At 47.2% G+C, this 18,332-nt stretch overlaps 1 non-coding gene across 1 annotated transcript; it reads left to right on the forward strand.

The window, feature by feature from the left end:
- The first annotated feature begins 17,744 nt into the window (after positions 1 to 17,744).
- On the forward strand, positions 17,745 to 17,880 carry LOC138999398 (small nucleolar RNA SNORA21). The gene has a single exon (XR_011469388.1). It is a non-coding gene; the product is annotated as a small nucleolar RNA SNORA21 (small nucleolar RNA).
- Positions 17,881 to 18,332: the final 452 nt, after the last annotated feature.

Here is an 18,332-nt window from a genome sequence, read left to right on the forward strand (position 1 = left end):
GAGAAAATATAACCTACTAGAGGCCCGGTGCACAAAAATTTGTGCACTTGCTGGGGAGGGGGGTTATCCCTCAACCCTACTTGTGCCCTCTCACAGTCTGGGACCCCTCGGGAGATAACGACCTCCTGGCTTAGGCCCGCTCCCAGGTATCAGAGGGCAGGCCCAATCCCTAGGTGCCTGCCCCACAGCCCCTGGTCTGGCTCAGAGCAGGGCCGATTGGGAAGTTGGGGCGCCAGCCCCTCTCATGCACAGAGCAGGGTAGATCAGGAGGTTGTGATGCCACCCTCAGTCATGCTCAAGGTAGGGCTAATTGGAGGGTTGGGGCGCCTCCCCCTGTCACACTCAAGGCAGGGTCGATGGAGAGGTTTCGGCACCACCCCTTGTCACCCACAGAGCAGGGCTGATCAGGGGGTTGTGGCACCACCCCTGTCATATACAGAGCCGGCCGATCAGGGGGTTGGGGCGCTGCCCCCTGTCATATACAGAGCCGGCCAATCAGGGGGTTGGGGCGTTGCCCCCTGTCATGCACAGTGTAGGGCCAATAGGGGAGTTGGGGCACTGCCCCCCGTCACACACAGAGCAGGGAGGATCAGGGGGTTGGGGCGCCTCCCCCTGTCACCCACAGAGCTGGGCCAATCAGGGGGTTGGGGAGCTTCCCCCATCAGGCACAGAGCAGGTCCGATCAGGGGGTTGGGGCACCTTCCCCTGTCACTAACAGAGCAGGGTGGATAGGGAGGTTGTGGCCCTACCCCGTTACACACAGAGCAGGGCCCATGGTGGGGTTGGGGTGCCACACCCTGTCACACACAGAGCAGGCCTGATCAGGGGGTTGGGGAGCTCCCCCCTTTCAGGCACAGAGCAGGGCCGATCAGGGGGTTGGGGCGCCTTCCCCTGTCATGAACAGAGCAGGGCGGATAGGGAGGTTGTGGCCCCGCCCCCTGTCACACACAGAGCTGCAGGGCGATCAGGGGGTTTGGGCACTGCCCCCTGTCATGCTGCTCCAGGGGCCAGGAGGCCTCGTGGCTCCGCTGATCCCAGTGCTGGGGGGCCTCACTGCTCCGCTGATCCTGGTGCTGGGAGACCTCGAGGCTCCGCTGATCCTGGGGTGTGAGGCCTTGCGGCTCCACTGATCCCGGTGCTGGGAGGCATATTACCCTTTTACTATATAGGATAGAGGCCTGGTGCATGGGTGGGATCCAGCTGGTTTGCCCTGAAGGGTGTCCCGGATCAGGGTGGGGGTCCCGCTTGTGCCTGGCCAGCCTGGGTGAGGGGATGATGGCTCTTTGCAGCTGGTTGCACCTCCTTCAGATTGGGGGTTCCCACTGGGGTGCCTGGCTAGTCTGGGTGAGGGGCTGAGGCTGTTTTCAGGCTGGCGGGTGACTGAAGCTCCCAACCTCTCCATTTTTTCTTTTTCCTTTTTTATTCTGGGATTTATTTACCTTCTATGGCTGTCACTGGAGCTGAGAGCCGGCATTAGCTCTGAGGCTCGGCTCCAGCTCTGAGACCTCGGCTGCTAAAAGCAGGTTTCTGGGCTTTGTTTACCTTCTGTATTTGAAACTTTGTTGCGACTCCAGCTCTGAGATCCCGGCTGACTGAAAGCAGGTTTCTGGGTTTTGTTTAGCTTCTATATTTGCAACATAGTTTCTTAGAGAGCAAGCTCAGAGGCTGGCAGCAGCAGGCGGGGAACCTTGGCTTCCTCCTTCACTGGAGCAAGCAAGCCTCCTGTTCGCTTCAGTTGCCTGGCTGCTGGCCGCCATCTTGATTGGCAGTTAATTTGCATATCGCCCTGATTAGCCAATGGGAAGGGTAGCGAAGTTACAGTTAATTACCATGTTTGTCTATTATTAGATAGGATTGCCCCTTTTACTGCAGTCTGGGCTAGAAAGATTTGTTGCCTGTTTGCTCACACATTACAGAGGCCATAAATTATAAAAAAATATACAACCCCCAGAGAGGGCTGTCAGTGCTGGCACCAGACCAGGCTTTAGGTATGGTATCACGACCCATTATCCTCACACATGGGGCTTTTTTCAAAGCCCCTGGAAAGTCTGGGAGTCCCATCAATATTTTGGGGACAAGGAGGCCAAAAAGATATAGAGGAATATCTTCCACCAGATTGCTTTTCCCAGAATTTGAGAGACATCTTCTCTGAGTCTGCCAGCATAATAAAGCTGTGTAACTTTATTTCTCTAAGCATTGCTTGGTTTTTCTCAGGTTTTATATAACACCACTTGGACCTGATGTAGGTTCTTCCCAGCCATTGGAGCCCTTTCCCTAGGGGCTGCCTGATCCAGTGCCAAGAGACACTGTTGCGGGAGACACTGTCCCCAGAGATGGCACAGGTGAGGGACAGGGTCTGTGAGGGCTGCACCACCGTGGAGCCCGACTCCTGCAGCTGCACCTGGGACAGGACACCTGGGACAGAAGGAAGCAACAAGGTTAATCAGTCCACGTCTCTGTGAACACGGCTGCGAACCCCTACATACCCAGACACTGACCCCAGGGGAGCCCCAGCACGGGAAGGAAGACGAGGAAGGAGACAGCCATGTCCCTGGGTCAGCAGGACTCAGCAGGCTCTGTGGCCCCAGTGGAGGCTGTATTTACACAGGAAGCCACGCCTGGCATTTGCTTGAGCATTGCTCTCTGATATAGGCCCCGGGTTCACACAGCCCACTGAGGCACGGACCCCAGTTCTGCAGCCAGATTTCTCCAGAGCCGGGTCCTTGGGCAAGTGGGACCCAAGGCAGGGGCCACCGACAAGGGTGCTCAGAGGGGAGCCCCTGGGTGTGGGTGTTGTGGACCTAACACCAATTCCGGAGCCTGTTTACCCACATCACTTGATTGGATTTATTTCATTCATTCATTCATTCATTCATTCCATCAACACTGAGGGCCTATGACACACCAGCATCCCTCTAGGTAACAAGGACAAATCAGTAAAGAAGACAGAAGCCCCGTCCCTGTGTTCTGGGGTCACAGGCCAGGTGCTTGTGTGTCAGACACACACCATGTGGCTCCCAGAGCTGGTCCGCTGGGGAGCCTGGGAGCAGAGGGCACAGGTGAGGGTCTTCAGATCTAGTGACCCACAGGGGAAGGACATAGGCCTGGACTTGTGTTTTGCCTCCTGATGAGGTGCCCTCAACCTGAGCACAGGGAGCTGGGGAAGAGGGGACATCTCTGCAGGGAGCAGGGGAAGGAGCAGCTGAGACACCAAATGGCCAGGTGGATGCATAGAAGCTTTTCCTTCTAAAGTGACCCCAGTGGTGAGTCTGCAAAGAACAATGGCTCCTGCCCTGGCTGGTGATGCTCAGTGGCTAGAGTGTCGGCTTGGAGAACGAAAGATCCCGGGTTTGATTCTGATCCAGGGCACGCACCTTGGTTGCAGGTTCCGCAGCCCTGGTTGGGGTGTGTGCAGGAGGCAACCGATCAATGTCTCTCTCTCTCTCCCACATTGATGTTTCTGTCTGTCTCTCCCTCTGCCTTGCACTCTCTCTAAAAATCCATGGGAAATACACTCAGTGAGTATTAACAACAAAAAAAATATTTTAAAAAGTAAATAAAAGAACGATGGGTCCTCACTGGAGTCACAGAAGCAAGGGTCTGCTTAGGGACAGTTTTGCGGTGTAGGAAATAGGCCTCTGAGATCCACCCCCAGCAAAGTCAACTTTTATTGGAAAGGGTTACTGAGCATTTCTCACAGTTTCAAGGTGTGACTGTGGCCCAGAAGGAGGAGTGACTGTCCTAAGGGGGGCGTTTTTCTTTTTGGCCCCATCTGAACTTCCTGCTGCGTGGGGGTGGGGGGTGGGGTGAGGGGGTGGGAGTGTGGGGGCAGGCTCCCTGCCAGGACGGGGAGACCCTGGGGCCTGGATGCTTGGCCTGAAGAGCTGACCTCGCGGGGGGTGGGGGCAGTGCCATTAGTAAAGGAGAGAGCAAGGCCCACCTGGTCCCAGGGAGTATGGCCTGAAGACTGTCCCCAGGGGTCCACCAGGGTCCCAGGCAGCTTTGGGAACTGGAGGGCATCCTGTTCCCAAAGGATGGGGTAGAGGGGGGAGGGGGCAGGATGTCACCTGCAGGGGCCACCCTGGGGCCTCTGGCTTCTCCTGGAGGCACATGGGGCTTGCAACCCGCCCATTCCCTCACTGGGCACCCTGAGGCTGCAGGAAGGAGGCTCGCTTTTCTGTTCAGAGATAACTTCATTATCCACATGGAAAATCCTTTGGAAAGATACACCCCCACAGGAATTGGTGTACAAGCACCAACCAGTGGGAAAATGCATTTGGAAAGAAAAACAACATGGCATAAACACAGAGAAACACCTAAGGATCAACCTAAAACCCAGGCTCTGCCTAAGGAAAGTGATCATGAAACAGGAATTTTAGGGGAATATAGGCAGGTTTAGGGAATTTTTAGAATTGGGGTTTATGGAACAAACACAGGGCTAAAGACTGGGAGAAGGTATCTTTCAATAAGACAAGGGAACTGGAAGTTGCCAAAAAAGGTCTATATTTACAAAATGAAGAAGGAAGAAAGCCCAGAAGGAATAGGATGGCAATGAGGGAGAAGGACCTCAGGAGTTACTATAGTAACCAATTCGAAGGGAATATTGACCAGTCAGAGGGGATATAAGGACATGGAACTGCAGTCTTTATAAACTATGGAGCCAAACCGGTTTGGCTCAGTGGATAGAGCATCGGCCTGCGGACTAAAGGGTCCCAGGTTTGATTCCGGCCAAGGGCATGTACCTTGGTTGCAGGCACATCCACAGTAGTGGGTGTGCAGGAGGCAGCTGATCGATCTCTCTCATCGATGTTTCTAACTCTCTGTCCCTCTTCCTTCTTCTCTGTAAAAAATCAATAAAATATATTAAAAAAAAAAACTATGGAAACAGGACGTCTGTGGGACCTTTTCTCCCTCCCCACGTGGGAGTCTGTTTTTGTTCTTCAATAAATCTCCACCTTTGCTACACCACCTTCTGTTTGTGAATTCATTCTTTGACTCTGGCGGACAAACAATCTGGGTTCCAGTAAAAAATTCTGTGTCAATAACATATGATCAGGAGTCCTGACACAGTGCAGCCCCACAAGAAACTAAAGTGCTTTTTCAGCAAAAGGCTTCACACCATGGCGACACCCACCATGTGAGGCCACTGTGAATTCTTTATTCAAAAACTGAGATGTGACAGTACAGGAGACTGGGATCTTAAGCCAGCCAAAAGAACACTTCACTTTTTCATTTTTATTTTATTTTATTTTTTATTACTTTGTTATCTCTTTTTTGTTCCTGTTTTTGTTTGTTGATTTATTTTCTTTTTCTATTTCTTTTCACATTATTTTATCATCACTATTTTATTTTATTTTTATACCATTTTTGAAATCAAATTTTTATAAATTTATTATTATTATTTTTTCTCATCCTCTTTCCTCTTATCCATCCATCCCCTTTCTACTTCCTCTATACTGAACTGAGAGCCTCCCCATATTCATCCAACTTTTAACCTTATCTTCTATATATAAGCTCAGCATCTACAGATTCTACCCCCATCCTCTTTGCTGGGGGTTTGGTGTTTGTATTTTTTTAATTTTTATTATTATTACTATTTTTTGTTTGTTTGTTTATATATTGGTTCACATACATATATAATCTCCTTTTCTTCCTTCTTCTTTTCTCTCCTATATTTTTCACTCTCTTCGATATCACTTATGCTCTCTTTTCTTGCCCCTATTCCTCTTTTCTCAGGTGGTCACTGATAATAGGGTTATTATTATTGTGAGTGCATTCGTGCTTTGGTCCCTTTGTGTTGTGTCTTGTCGAGGTGAATTTTATCCTGTCTGGCCAGGTGCTAGAGAGTGAGCCTTATAACCAGACACCTGGAGAGGAAACCCCATCCACAAATGGGTCAATAACACCCCAGTCCCAACTACAGAGGCAGGAAGAAGGCGGCAGTGAGGGAGAGAGTGTGAGTCAGTGAGGGACCAAAAGAGGAGCGTGTGGTCATGTGGGATGTTTGTGTGTGTATGTGAGTGAGGCACAGATAGATCCCGCAGGGCCTTCGGGGTCAGGCTAAAAGGGCTCGCCTAACTAGGCAGTCTCTGCTACTGTGTAAGCAGTTCCAGGAGGCCTGCTCATCCTCAGAAGCCTAGTGTTTTTAAGGGGAGAGCTGCTGTAACTGGAAGCCAGGCCTCACCCCCACCCAGGGTACCCTCAGATAACACCTGGGACCCTACAGACACCCCTGCCAGGGACCTGCTACCTCAGCTGGGGTCCCACGGTCAATGAATCTCCAGCCACCCTGGGCACAGGCTCCTGTGAGTTCTGAAGTGTGCTCCCCCCTGACCGGCCCAACGCCTTAGCCTGGGGCACTGCAACCACACAAGCAGCAGACACGTAAGCAGCCCACTCCAGTCCAAGGAGCAACAGCTCCATGAGCATCCTGCCCCAGTCCAAGGAGCAGCACCAGTCAGCTGTGTGAGCTGCCAGCTCCCTCATCCTAGGAGCAGCAACCATGTGAGCAGCCTGCCCCGTCTGAGGAGCAGCAGCCCCACCCAGCCCGCCCCCATCTGAGGAGCAGCAGCTGCACGAGCAGCCTGCCCCCATACGAGGAGCAGCAGTGGTGTGAGCAGCCCATACCCATACAAGGAACAGCATCGCCATGAGCAGTCCGCTCCCATTCAAGGAGCAGTAGCTGCCTGAGCAGCCTCCCTCAGTCCGAGGAGCAGCAGCCACATGAGCAGTCCACCGACATCTGAGGAGCAGCAGCCCTGCGCAGTCCACACTGGTCTGAGGAGCAGCAGACACATGCAGTCTGCACCTGTCTGATGAGCAGAAGCTGGGTAAGTGGCCTGCCCCCATCCGAGTAGCAGCAGACACATGTGCAGCTCGCTCCTGCCAGAAGAGAAGCAGCCACACAAGCAGCCCATCCCCTGTCCAAGAAGCAGCAGCCACGCGAGCAGACAGCTCCCGTATGAGGTGCAGCAGCTGCTCTTGCAGCTCAATCCAGCCCAAGGAGCAGCAGTCGCCCGAGCAGCTTGCCCCTGCCTGAGGAGTAGCAGCCACACAAACAGACAGACAGACCACATCTGAGGAGCGGCAGCCCTGGCTCACCCCTACCCGAGGAGCAGCAGCCACGCAAGCAGCCCACACCCCATCTGAGGAAGAGCAGCTGTGTTAGCAGCCTGCACCCATATGAGGAGCAGTAGCCCTGTAAGCAACCTGCCCCTGTCCAAACAGCAGCAGCCTCACGAGCAGCCCACCCCATCTGAGGAACAGCAGCAGCATGCAGCCAGCCCCAATCCAATGAGCAGAAGCCACGTGAACAGTCCGCTCCTGTCCAAGGAGCAGCAGCCACGCTCAGCACACCCGACCTGAAGAGCAGCATACTCATGATCAGCCCACCCTGTCCAAGGAACAGCAGCTATGCGAGCAGCCTCACCTACCAACCAGAGGAGACACCACAGCCGTGAACAGCACCCAGCAGAGGAGCTGCTGCCAACTGAGAAGCAGCCACTACTGCGACCACTTGAGCAACTGCAGCCTGAGGAACCACTGCCACCCAAGGAACAGCCCCTGCACGATCCGACATCTAGATCAGTGGGTGAGACCAAAAATGGGCAGACAAAGAAATCCCCAAAGGAAAGAAAATGATGTATCACCAGAAAAGTGGCTAAGTGAAACAGAGGCATGCAATATGTCTGAAAAAGAATTCAGAATAAGGGTCCTAGAGTGCATAAACTGGTTGGAGGAAAAAATCAACAACATATGTGAGAATCAAGAAGAAATGGATGAAAAAATCAATAACTTATGTAAGAATCAAGAAGAAATAAAGAGTGATATAGCTGCAATAAAAAAGACCATGGAAAGTTTTAAAGGTAGGCTAGGAGAAGCGGAGGACTGAATTAGAAAATTAGAAGACAGGGAAGCAAAACACACCCAAACTGAACTGCAATTGGAGAAAAAAATTAAAAGACAGGAGGAGAGCCTAAGGGAGCTATGGGACAAAATGAAATGAAGCAAAATACAAATAATAGGGGTGCCAGAACAATAGGAAGAGGAACAAGGATTAGAAAACCTATTTGAAGAAATAATGTCAGAAAACTTCTTGAGGTGGAGACGAAAAAAGTGACACAAGCACAGAGAGTCCCAAGTAAGATGGACCCGAAAAGACCCACACCAAGACACATCATAATTACCATGGCAAATGTTCAGGACAAAGAGAGAATCTTAAAGGCTGCAAGAGAGAGACGGAAAGTTACATTCAAGGGATCTCCCATTAGATTATCAAATGATTTCTCAACAGAAACACAACAGGCCAGAAAAGAATGGACGGAAATTACAAAGTGATGCAAAGCAAAGGACTGAATCCAAGAATACTCTAACCAGCAAGGCTATCATTCAAAATTGAAGGGGAAATAAGAAGCTTCACAGACAAAAAATGGCTAAGGGAGATTATCACCACCAAGCCAGCAATGCAAGAAATGCTAAAAGGACTGGTATAAAAAGAAGAAAGAAAAAGCAGAGAAAGAAAACAAGCACAAAAATAAAAATGGCTACAAAAAATACCTTTCAATAATAACTTTAAATGTAAATGGACTAAATGCTCCAATCAAAAGATATCGAGTGGCTGAATGGATAAAAAAAAATGACCCATACATCTGCTGTCTACAAGAGACCCACCTCAGAAGAAGGGACTCACACAGACTGAAAGTGAAGGGATGGAAAAATATCTTTCAGGCAAATGGAAATGAAAAAAAAAAAAAAAAAGCTGGGGTAGCAATACTTGGTGGTGATAAACTCCCTTAGCCTTTTTTTTTTGTCTGTGAAGCTTCTTATTTCCCCTTCAATTTTGAATGATAGCCTTGCTGGATAGAGTATTCTTGGATTCAGTCCTTTGGTTTCCATCACTTTGTAAATTTCTGTCCATTCTTTTCTGGCCTGATGTGTTTCTGTTGAGAAATCATTTAATAATCTGATGGGGGATCCTTTGTAGGTAACTCTATGTTTCTCTCTTGCAGCCTTTAAGATTCTCTCTTTGTCTTGTACATTTGCCATCGTTATTATGACGTGACTTGGTGTGGGTCTTTTGGGGTTCATCTTGCTTGGGACCCTCTGTACTTGTGTAACTTTTTTCTTCCCCATATCTGGGAAGTTTTCTGTCATTATTTCTTCAAATAGATTTTCTAATCCTTGCTGTTCTTCTTGTCCTTCTTGCAGCCCTATTATGCGTATGTTACTTCGTTTCATGTTGTCCCAGAGCTCCCTTAGGCTCTCCTCATGCGTTTTAATTTTTTTCTCCAGTTGCTGTTCAGATTGAGCTTGTTTCTCTACCTTATCTTCTAACTCACTAATTCGGTCCTCTGCTTCTTTTAGCCTGCTGTTGAAACTTTCCATGGTGTTTTTGATTGTAGCTATATCACTTTTCATTTCTTCCTGACTCTTGCATAGGTTGTTGATTTTCTCATCCATCCGGTGAGTGAATTGTATAATCATTATTCTGAATTCTTTTTCTGTCATGTTGCGTGCTTCAACTTCATTAATTTCCTTTCTTGGCGACTCCTCATTGTCTTTCCTCTGGGTGTTGTTTCATCTCTTCATTCTGATTATCTCCAGATGATTCAAACGTCGAGTTGCGTGGGCCTGGGCTGTGTGCAGTGGGAGCCTCCCACCACCCTATTGTCACTGAAGATCTCTGACACTAAGATGTGTGGTTGTTGTGGGTTGGTTTGAACCAGGCTCGCTCAGAGTTAGTGTTGCCAGTGCTCAATGTGGCCTCGTGCGCGCCCTTAGAATCAGGGACCCTGCCTGCACCGTGCTGAAACAGAGACCCCTACAGGGGAGTTTTACCAAACATTCAAGAAAGAACTAAAACCTATCCTCCTCAGACTATTCCAAAAAATTCAAGAGGAAGGAACATTTCCAAGCTCCTTCTATGAAGCCAGCATCATCCTAATACCAAAACCAGGTAAAGACAACACAATGAAAGAGAATTACAGGCCAATATCCCTCATGAATATAGATGCCAAAATCCTCAACAAAATCTTAGCAAATCGGATCCAGCAGTACATCGGAAATATCATACACCATGATCAAGTAGGATTTATCCCAGGGATGCAAGGATGGTACAATATCCACAAGTCAATAAACGTGATACATCACATAAATAAATTGAGAGAGAAAAAACACATGGTCATATCAATTGATGCAGAAAAAGCATTTGACAAAATCCAACACCCATTTCTGATAAAAACTCTCAGCAAGGTGGGAATAGAAGGATCATACCTCAATGTAATGAAAGCCATTTATGACAAACCCATAGCCAACATCATACTCAATGGGCAAAAAGTAAAACTATTTCCCTTAAGAACAGGAACAAGACAGGGATTGACACTCTCACCACTCCTGTTCGACATAGTACTAAAGTACTAGCCATTGTAATTAGACAAGAAGAAGCAATAAAAGGCATCCAAATTGGAAAAGAAGTAGTAAAACTGTCCTTATTCGCAGATGATATGATATTGTACATAAAAAAACCCTAAAGACTCAATCAAAAAACTATTAGACTTGATAAATGAATTCTGCAATGTAGCAGGATACAAAATTAACACCAAGAAATCTATGGCATTTCTATACACCAATAGTGAACTTTCAGAAAGAGAGACTAAAAAAACAATCCCATTTACCATCACACCAAAAAAATTAAGATACTTAGGAATAAACTTAACTAAAGAAGTATAAGACCTCTACACAGAAAACTACAGGACGTTGAAGAAAGAGACAGAGGAAGGCATAAACAGATGGAAGAACATACCATGTTCTTGGATTGGTAGAATCAACATCATTAAAATGTCCATACTACCCAAAGCAATCTATAAATTCAACGCACTTCCAATTAAAATACCAATGGCATATTTCACAGATCTAGAACAAACTCTCCAAACATTCATCTGGAATAAAAAAAGACCCCGAATAGCTGCAGCGATCCTGAGAAAGAAGAACAAAGTAGGTGGGATCTCAACACCTGATATCAAGCTGTATTACAAAGCCACTGTTCTCAAAACTGCCTGGTACTGGCACAAGAACAGACATATAGATCAATGGAATAGAAAAGAGAACCCAGAATTCGACCCGAACCAATATGCTCAATTAATATTTGACAAAGGAGGCAAGAACATACAACGGAGTCAAGACAGTCTCTTCACCCTGACCAGTTTGTCTCAGTTGTTAGAGCATTGGCCTGTGGACTGAGGAGTCCCAGGTTCTATTGCGGTCAAGGGCATGTACCTTGGTTGCAGGCATATCCCCAGTAGGGGGTGTGCAGAAGGCAGTTGGTGGATGCTTATATCTCATGGATGTTTCTAACTCTCTCTCCTTTTCCCTTCCTTTCTGCAAAAAATCAATAAAATATATTTAAAAAAAGACAGTCTCTTCAATAAATGGTGTTGGGAAAATTGGACAGATACATGCAAAAAAAATGAAATAGACCACCAACTTATACCATACACAAAAATAAACTCAAAATGGATAAAGGACTTAAATGTAAGGCAGGAAAACATAAAAATACTAGAGGAATCCAAAGGCAACAAAATCTCAGACATATGCCGAAGCAATTTCTTTACTGATACTGCTCCTAGGGCATTGGAAACTAAAGAGAAAATAAACAAATGGGACTACATAAAAATAAAAAGCTTCTGCACAGCAAAAGAAACCATCAACAAAACAACAAGAAAGCCCACTGCATGGGAGAACATATTTGCCAATGTTATCACCAATAAGGGTTTAATCTCCAACATTTATAGGGAACTCATACAACTTAACAAAAGGAAGATAAACAATCCAATCAAAAAATGGGCAAAGGACCTAAATAGACACTTTTCAAAAGAGGACATTCAGAAAGCCAAGAGACATATGAAAACATGCTCAAAGTCAATAATCATCCGAGAGATGCAAATCAAAACAACAATGAGGTACCATCTCACACCTGTCAGAATGGCTATCATCAACAAACAACAAACAACAAGTGCTGGAGAGGATGTGGAGAAAGGGAACACTCGTGCACTGCTGGTGGGAATGCAGACACTATGGAAGACAGTATGGAGTTTCCTCAAAAAGTTAAAAATGGAACTCCCATTTGACCCAGTGATCCCACTTCTAGGAATATATCCCAAGAAACCAGAAACACCAATCAGAAAGGATATATGCACCCCTATGTTCATAGCAGCACAATTTACCATAGCTAAGATCTGGAAACAGCCTTAGTGCCCATCAGCAGATGAATGGATTAGAAAACCATGGTACATCTACACAATGAAATACTATGCTGCTGTATAAAAGAAGGAATTCTTACCATTTGCAACAGCATGGATGGAACTGGAGAGCATTATGCTAAGTGAAATAAGCCAGTCAATGAAAGAAAAATACCACATGATCTCACTCATTTATGGATAATAAAGACCATTATAAACTGATGAACAAAAATACAGAGGCAGAGCATCATCAAACAGACTGTCAAACTACAGTGGGAAGGCTGGGGAGGGTTTGGGGGCGGGAGGGAGGGGTAAGATATCAACCAAAGGACTTGTATGCATGCATATAAGCATAACCAATGGACACAAGCCACTGGGGTGTAGCGGAGGCCGGAGGAATGTCAAGGGTAGGGGGAAAGGAAACATATGTAATACTCTTTGTAATACTTCAAGCAATAAAAAAAAAGAAATATGCTGATAAAAAAAACAAAACAAAACAAAACAAAACAAAAACTGAGATGTGTCTGAGCTCTATCATCATTCCCAGTGGAACATGCACACAGTCCTCCCTGGGCTTAGAACTGTGGATGAAAGGGGCCACATGCTAACCTGTCAGCTCAGGGAAGGCCTGCGTGGCAGTCCTGCAAACTCAGAGACCTAAAGTCACCACAAAGGATGGTCTGAAATTAAACTTGAACTAAAAGCAGTTATGGTGGGTAGTTAAGTCCTAGGCTGCTGTCTTCACTGACAAAGTCAACCTTGACCTTAACTGAGCCTATCTGTCTTTTTGCATCTATAAAAACATACTCTTGTAATGTCTGGGTAACTTGTAACTTCCCTTTCTCCAGACCCCTTGGGGCACAACTTAATGTGCCTGGGCGCCAGGACAGATACCACAAATTCCTTCATTATCATGTTAATTGTTCCTGCACCCACCTAAGCCTGTGTCTCTCATTCTACTTTTTATCCAATCCCAGAGGTTTCCTGGCTTTGCTTTCTCCTGCCTCTTTAGTCTATCACCAGTGGATTTCAAGTAACCCACCTATGTCCGTCCTTGGATTGCAATGTATAAAAATAGAGGAAAACCCGCCATTCTCAGGAGCATTATCTCAGTCTGTTGAGGTTCTGCATCCTGTCATTTGTTGACAGGTTGGCTGAAATAAGCTCACAAAAATTCTTTACAGATTTGAATGTGTTTTTTACGTTAACAGTACTAAGACGGGGTTTCCTCTTACCATTTCCTTCCTGTCCTGTTTTATTAAAATAAGGTTTCTTTATTTATTTAATTTGCTTTGTTAATCCTTAACCAGATAGTAATTTGAGATCAGAGTCTCCCTTCAGTCATTGAATTTTGTCAGATTTACAACAGAGCCTCCTGTTTTATTCACGAATACAATCCCAAAACCTAGACATAGGAAGGGGCTTTCTGTGAGCTCTGTGGTTGAGCCTGGGAGCAAAGTTAAAAGGCAGAGCAGAAAATTGTGTCTTTGCTTAACTCTCCACCTGCTCCTGTTTGGGTACTGTACTGGTCTTGAGCGTCTCCTGGTGTCCTGGATGCTCCCTGCAGCCCAGCCCTGCTGCCTCCCTCAGGGAGGTTTGTGTCTGGGCTCACACTGACTTCCCCTCACTGTGTATCTAGCACAGTAATACAGGGCCATGTCGGTGGCTCTCAGGCTGTTCATTTGCAGATACAGCGTGTTTTTGCTGTTGTCCCTGGAGATGGTGAATCGGCCCTTCACAGCATTGGCATAGTTTGTGGTACTTCCGTCAGGATTAATTTCACCAAGCCACTCCAGCCCCTTCCCTGGAGCCTGGCGGACCCAGCTCATCCAGTAGCTACTGAAGGTGAATCCAGAGGCTGCACAGGAGAGTCTCTGAGACCCTCCAGGAGGCACCAAGCCTCCCCCAGTCTCCACCAGCTGCACCTCACACTGGACACCTGCAAACACAGAGACACAAGGTGGACTGAGAATCACATGGAAGCAAAAACAGGCACAGGCACAGGTCTCAGCGCTACCCACTCCTGAGAATGACCTTGAAAAATGATCAGGAGGAAAACACAGCTTGGCACCAAGTCCATGGTGGAGCCGCTGGGGTCCTGTCTCAGCCACTTGGGTTCTGGTTGTCTCCCCAGCATGTGGGGCAGCGCCCTCTTTTATGATCAGGAGTAGAGCCCCATTTGCATGGAGTCTGGATATAAGGGTGCAGCTGAGACCCTTGACTGCATGCCTGACCTTCTCATCCTAGGGGAGACCCCAGATGGGAAAGGATTCAAAGATGCTGGCCATAGGGGGTCCCATCCTGACCCACCCTCCCTCCCTCCCTCCTTTCCTGAGACCTGGTTAATCTTGGGCTTGAGAGTCTTCTATCCTTGGGGATTGATGAGGACCAAGGGGTGCTGCCCCAAGAGGTAGGTGGACGGGGCATCCTGTAATGGGGCGACCTGTGGAGATGACCACCAGGACTCAGATCAAGATTTAGGAGCCTTTATTAAGCTGTCCAGCAACTACAGTTACAGCACCCTGCCGAAGCAAAGGCTGAACTGCAGTGCCAACTACAGGAGTTACATTATTAAATTCTGTGCAGGCCCTGAGAAAAATGTGTGTTTCAAATTCTGGGTCCCCAATGTGGAGGAAACTCTCTTTATTTATACTTTTTCTAGGCCTTTGTCTCCCAAACTTGGAATGAGACTTCCGGGCCTTCTGAGAAAGAAGGCCTGCATGCTGGGAAGGGGCCATGAGACCATATCTCAAGGCCTGGCAACTGTCTGGGTGTCAGCACTGACAACTCTGTCTGGGGCATATTTTACGGCCTCTCTGGAATGGGAATAGTCTTATTTTCCTTATTATTTAAAACAGAAGCCATACTCTCAGGGTTAAAATTTCAAACAGCAGTTTTTATATAAGATGTATACTTCAATCCTCTTGCTCTCCTTCACCCGCCTTGGGCCATGTTGCCTTTCTGGGGTTTGGGAATAAGATTTGCCTTGGAATGAAGCTTTTATTTTGAGACTGAAAGATTCTCTTTGTTCTTCTTCGCAATCAGATCTTCCGTAAAACTGGAACATCAACATGTGACGAGGCAGGAGAGGCTGGGCTGGAACTTCCTTGCTGGGTCCCATCTCCCTCTGTCCACCACCTCCTCTAGGGAAGGTCGTGTTGCATGTCCTCCTGGATGACCAGGATCAAAAAAACAAAAAGAAGAAACAAAAAGGGAAAAGTTCCAGTGCCAGCGATGATGTTGGAAATTAAGAGCCTTCATGCACTTCGGGTGGAGGGGCACCTTGATGAGAACATTGGACGGTGGGCTTGGTAATTCCCACGGATGTTGAGAGTGGCCATTTCCCTCCTAGAAAGAGGCGGAAAAAGGACCCTGTCCTCTGGAAGCTCCCACAGTGAGCACCTCCAAAGCAGAGCAGCACAAGCAGCCTCTGTGTCTAACACACACTAACCTAACAAGATGGCTTACGTGTGGTCCCACTAAACCAGGAACAACTTGCTCCTAGAGCATTGCTTGTAACACGCTAAAACATACCATGACATATATGTTGTTTCCAACATAGGCCACATAGGACATGCCTGCCATTTATTACATGCATGTCATCTATGACAGGCATGCAGCACAGAACGGGCATGTCACTTATGACTAGCACTTAGGTTGCCAATGACATGCATGCCACCTAAGATGTATTTTGCTTATTACATCTTTGGAGGCTCATCCTGGTATATAACTTGGAAATTGGACTGTTGATCCACTGCCATTAATTCTTCTAGAGACAAGCCTTGCTTTCCTGAATGAACACGTCCTACAGCAAGTGCTACAGGGCCTCAGACCAGGAGATTGCACAGATCTCCCTCCCTCAGGTGACACAGGCCAGGTGGGCTGCTGGGCCAGCCCTCCACATAGTCATGCTGAGCTCAGTGCTCCTGGCGTCTCCCTGCCGAGGGGTAAAGCCAAGTGGCTGGAGACAAGCAAGAGGTGGTCTGAGCCCTGGCCAGTTTGCTTCAGTGGCTAGAGCAACGGCCTGCGGACTGAAGGGTCCCGGGTTCAATTCTGCTCAAGTGCACTTGCCCAGGTTGTGGGCCTGATCCCAGTAGGGAGTGTGCCGGTAACAGCGGATCAATGATTCTCTCTCATCATTGATGTTTCTATCTCTCTCTCCCTCTCCCTTCCTCTCTGAAATCAATAAAAATATATTTAAAAAAGAATTGGCACTGGCTGGGCAGTTCAGTTGGTTACAGCATCATCCTAATACAGCAAGGTTGCAGGTTTGATCCCCCGTATGAGCACATGTAAGAATCAACCAATGAATGCATAATAAATAGAACAACAAATCAATGTTTCTCTCTCTCTCCTTTCCTCTCTCTCTCTCAAAATAGAAAAGCAATAAATAAAAAAAATTAAAAAGAAACAGGATTGCTTTAAAATAAAATAGAGGTGGTCTGAATTCTCCAGGCCTCTGGGGGGCCTTGAGCCCCACGGGGACCCTTGAGAGTGGGTGACTGAGCAGAGATCTCTGCTTCCTTCCCTCCGATGAATTCTTAGTGAGAGGACCCCTTCCGGCTCCTTTATGCCTCTTTCCTGGCCAAGTGTGGAGCTGTCTTCCTCTCAGGCTTGACCAGGGCCCTGGAGACACAACTGGAGGGAACTTTGAGAGCCCAGACCTCCCTACCCCTCCCAGGTGACCACAGGCTGGATCAAGTGGGCATGGGGACCAGGCAGTAAGACTGAGAGAAAGAGGAGGATGACCCAGGGATCTGCCAGCGGATGGTGCCACAGTGGGTGAGGTCACGGTGGGTGAGGACATGGTGGGTGAGGTCACAGTGGGTGAGGCACCAGTGAGTGAGGACACAGTGGGTGAGGTCACAGTGGGTGTGGACATGGTAGGTGAGGTCACTGTGGGTGAGGACACAGTGAGTGAGGACACAGTGGGTCTGCTGGTTCTGTGAGCAGTGCCTCCTGCTCATGCCTGTCACTGAAGAGTGGAAACACCCTGCTCTTTGAGGCCAGGTTCCAAGGAATGTCGTGTCAGTGGCAACAGGTTAAACTGGGCTCTGGGAGATTCATTATTTTATTTTTATTTATTTACTAGAGGCCCAGTGTGCACAAGATCGTGCGTGAGTAGCTTGCTTCTGCTTGCCTCAGCTGGCTGCCCTGCCCATTGCCTCTCCCTCTCCTGCTTATAGCCCTCCGCCCCTAGTAGCTCGCTGCCCCACCCTCCCCGCCATGAGAGTAGTGGCTCATTTGGTCATGATGGCGTGATGGTGTGATGGCCACGGGCCTTTTATTTATATAAACTAGTGGCCTGGTGCACAAAATTCTTGCACATTAAAAAGGAATTAATTAGAGAAAATATTTTAATATTGCTATTTGCCCTTGCTCTATAATAGAAGTGTGAGAGATGAAAGGAAATTGGTAAAATGTATATGAAAATAATAATTTATTAATAAATAAACAGTAACAAAAAGATATAACAACAGAGGCATGATATAAAAACAACAAAAACAGCCCCTTTTAAAAGCACTCATTAGGCCTCTTGCTGATGACCCACTGAGCCCTCAAGAAAGGGCAAAGGAAAAACACCACTTTTGGGTGAAGCGGCAGCATGTTGTGTTGCTTTGCTTCAATCGGTGGTGTAACAAGGAAAAAAAAAACATGATATGCAAAACAACAAAAACATGATATAAAAACAACAGTGATGCAAACAATAACTGATAAAGTGATTAAACTTATTCTAATATCTCTCTGTACACCACATGAAGAGTGAAAACACTTTCAGAGTGCTTGACTAATTTCCCTTGTGATGAAGTATTTAGAACATTAGCTTTAACATCACATGCTCTTCAAACTCGAAAGAAAGCAACGTATAACTGACCAAGTGCAAAAACGGGCTCAAGTAGGAATATGCCTACTCTGTCTAGAGTTTGTCCTTGTGATTTATTAATTGTCATCGGAAATGCTGGCATCACAGGAAACTGTCATTGAATTAATTTAAATGGGAGGCCAGTGTCAGATAGGGACAAATTAATTCTTGGAATCAGAGCAAACTCTCCCTCTGCAGATCCTGTTAATACATCAGCTTTGATAATGTTAGGT

The sequence above is a fragment of the Myotis yumanensis genome, unplaced genomic scaffold (assembly GCF_028538775.1).
Source record: "Myotis yumanensis isolate MYYU_CA2020_CCGP unplaced genomic scaffold, mMyoYum1.0.hap1 SCAF_22, whole genome shotgun sequence".
NCBI lineage: Eukaryota > Metazoa > Chordata > Mammalia > Chiroptera > Vespertilionidae > Myotis > Myotis yumanensis.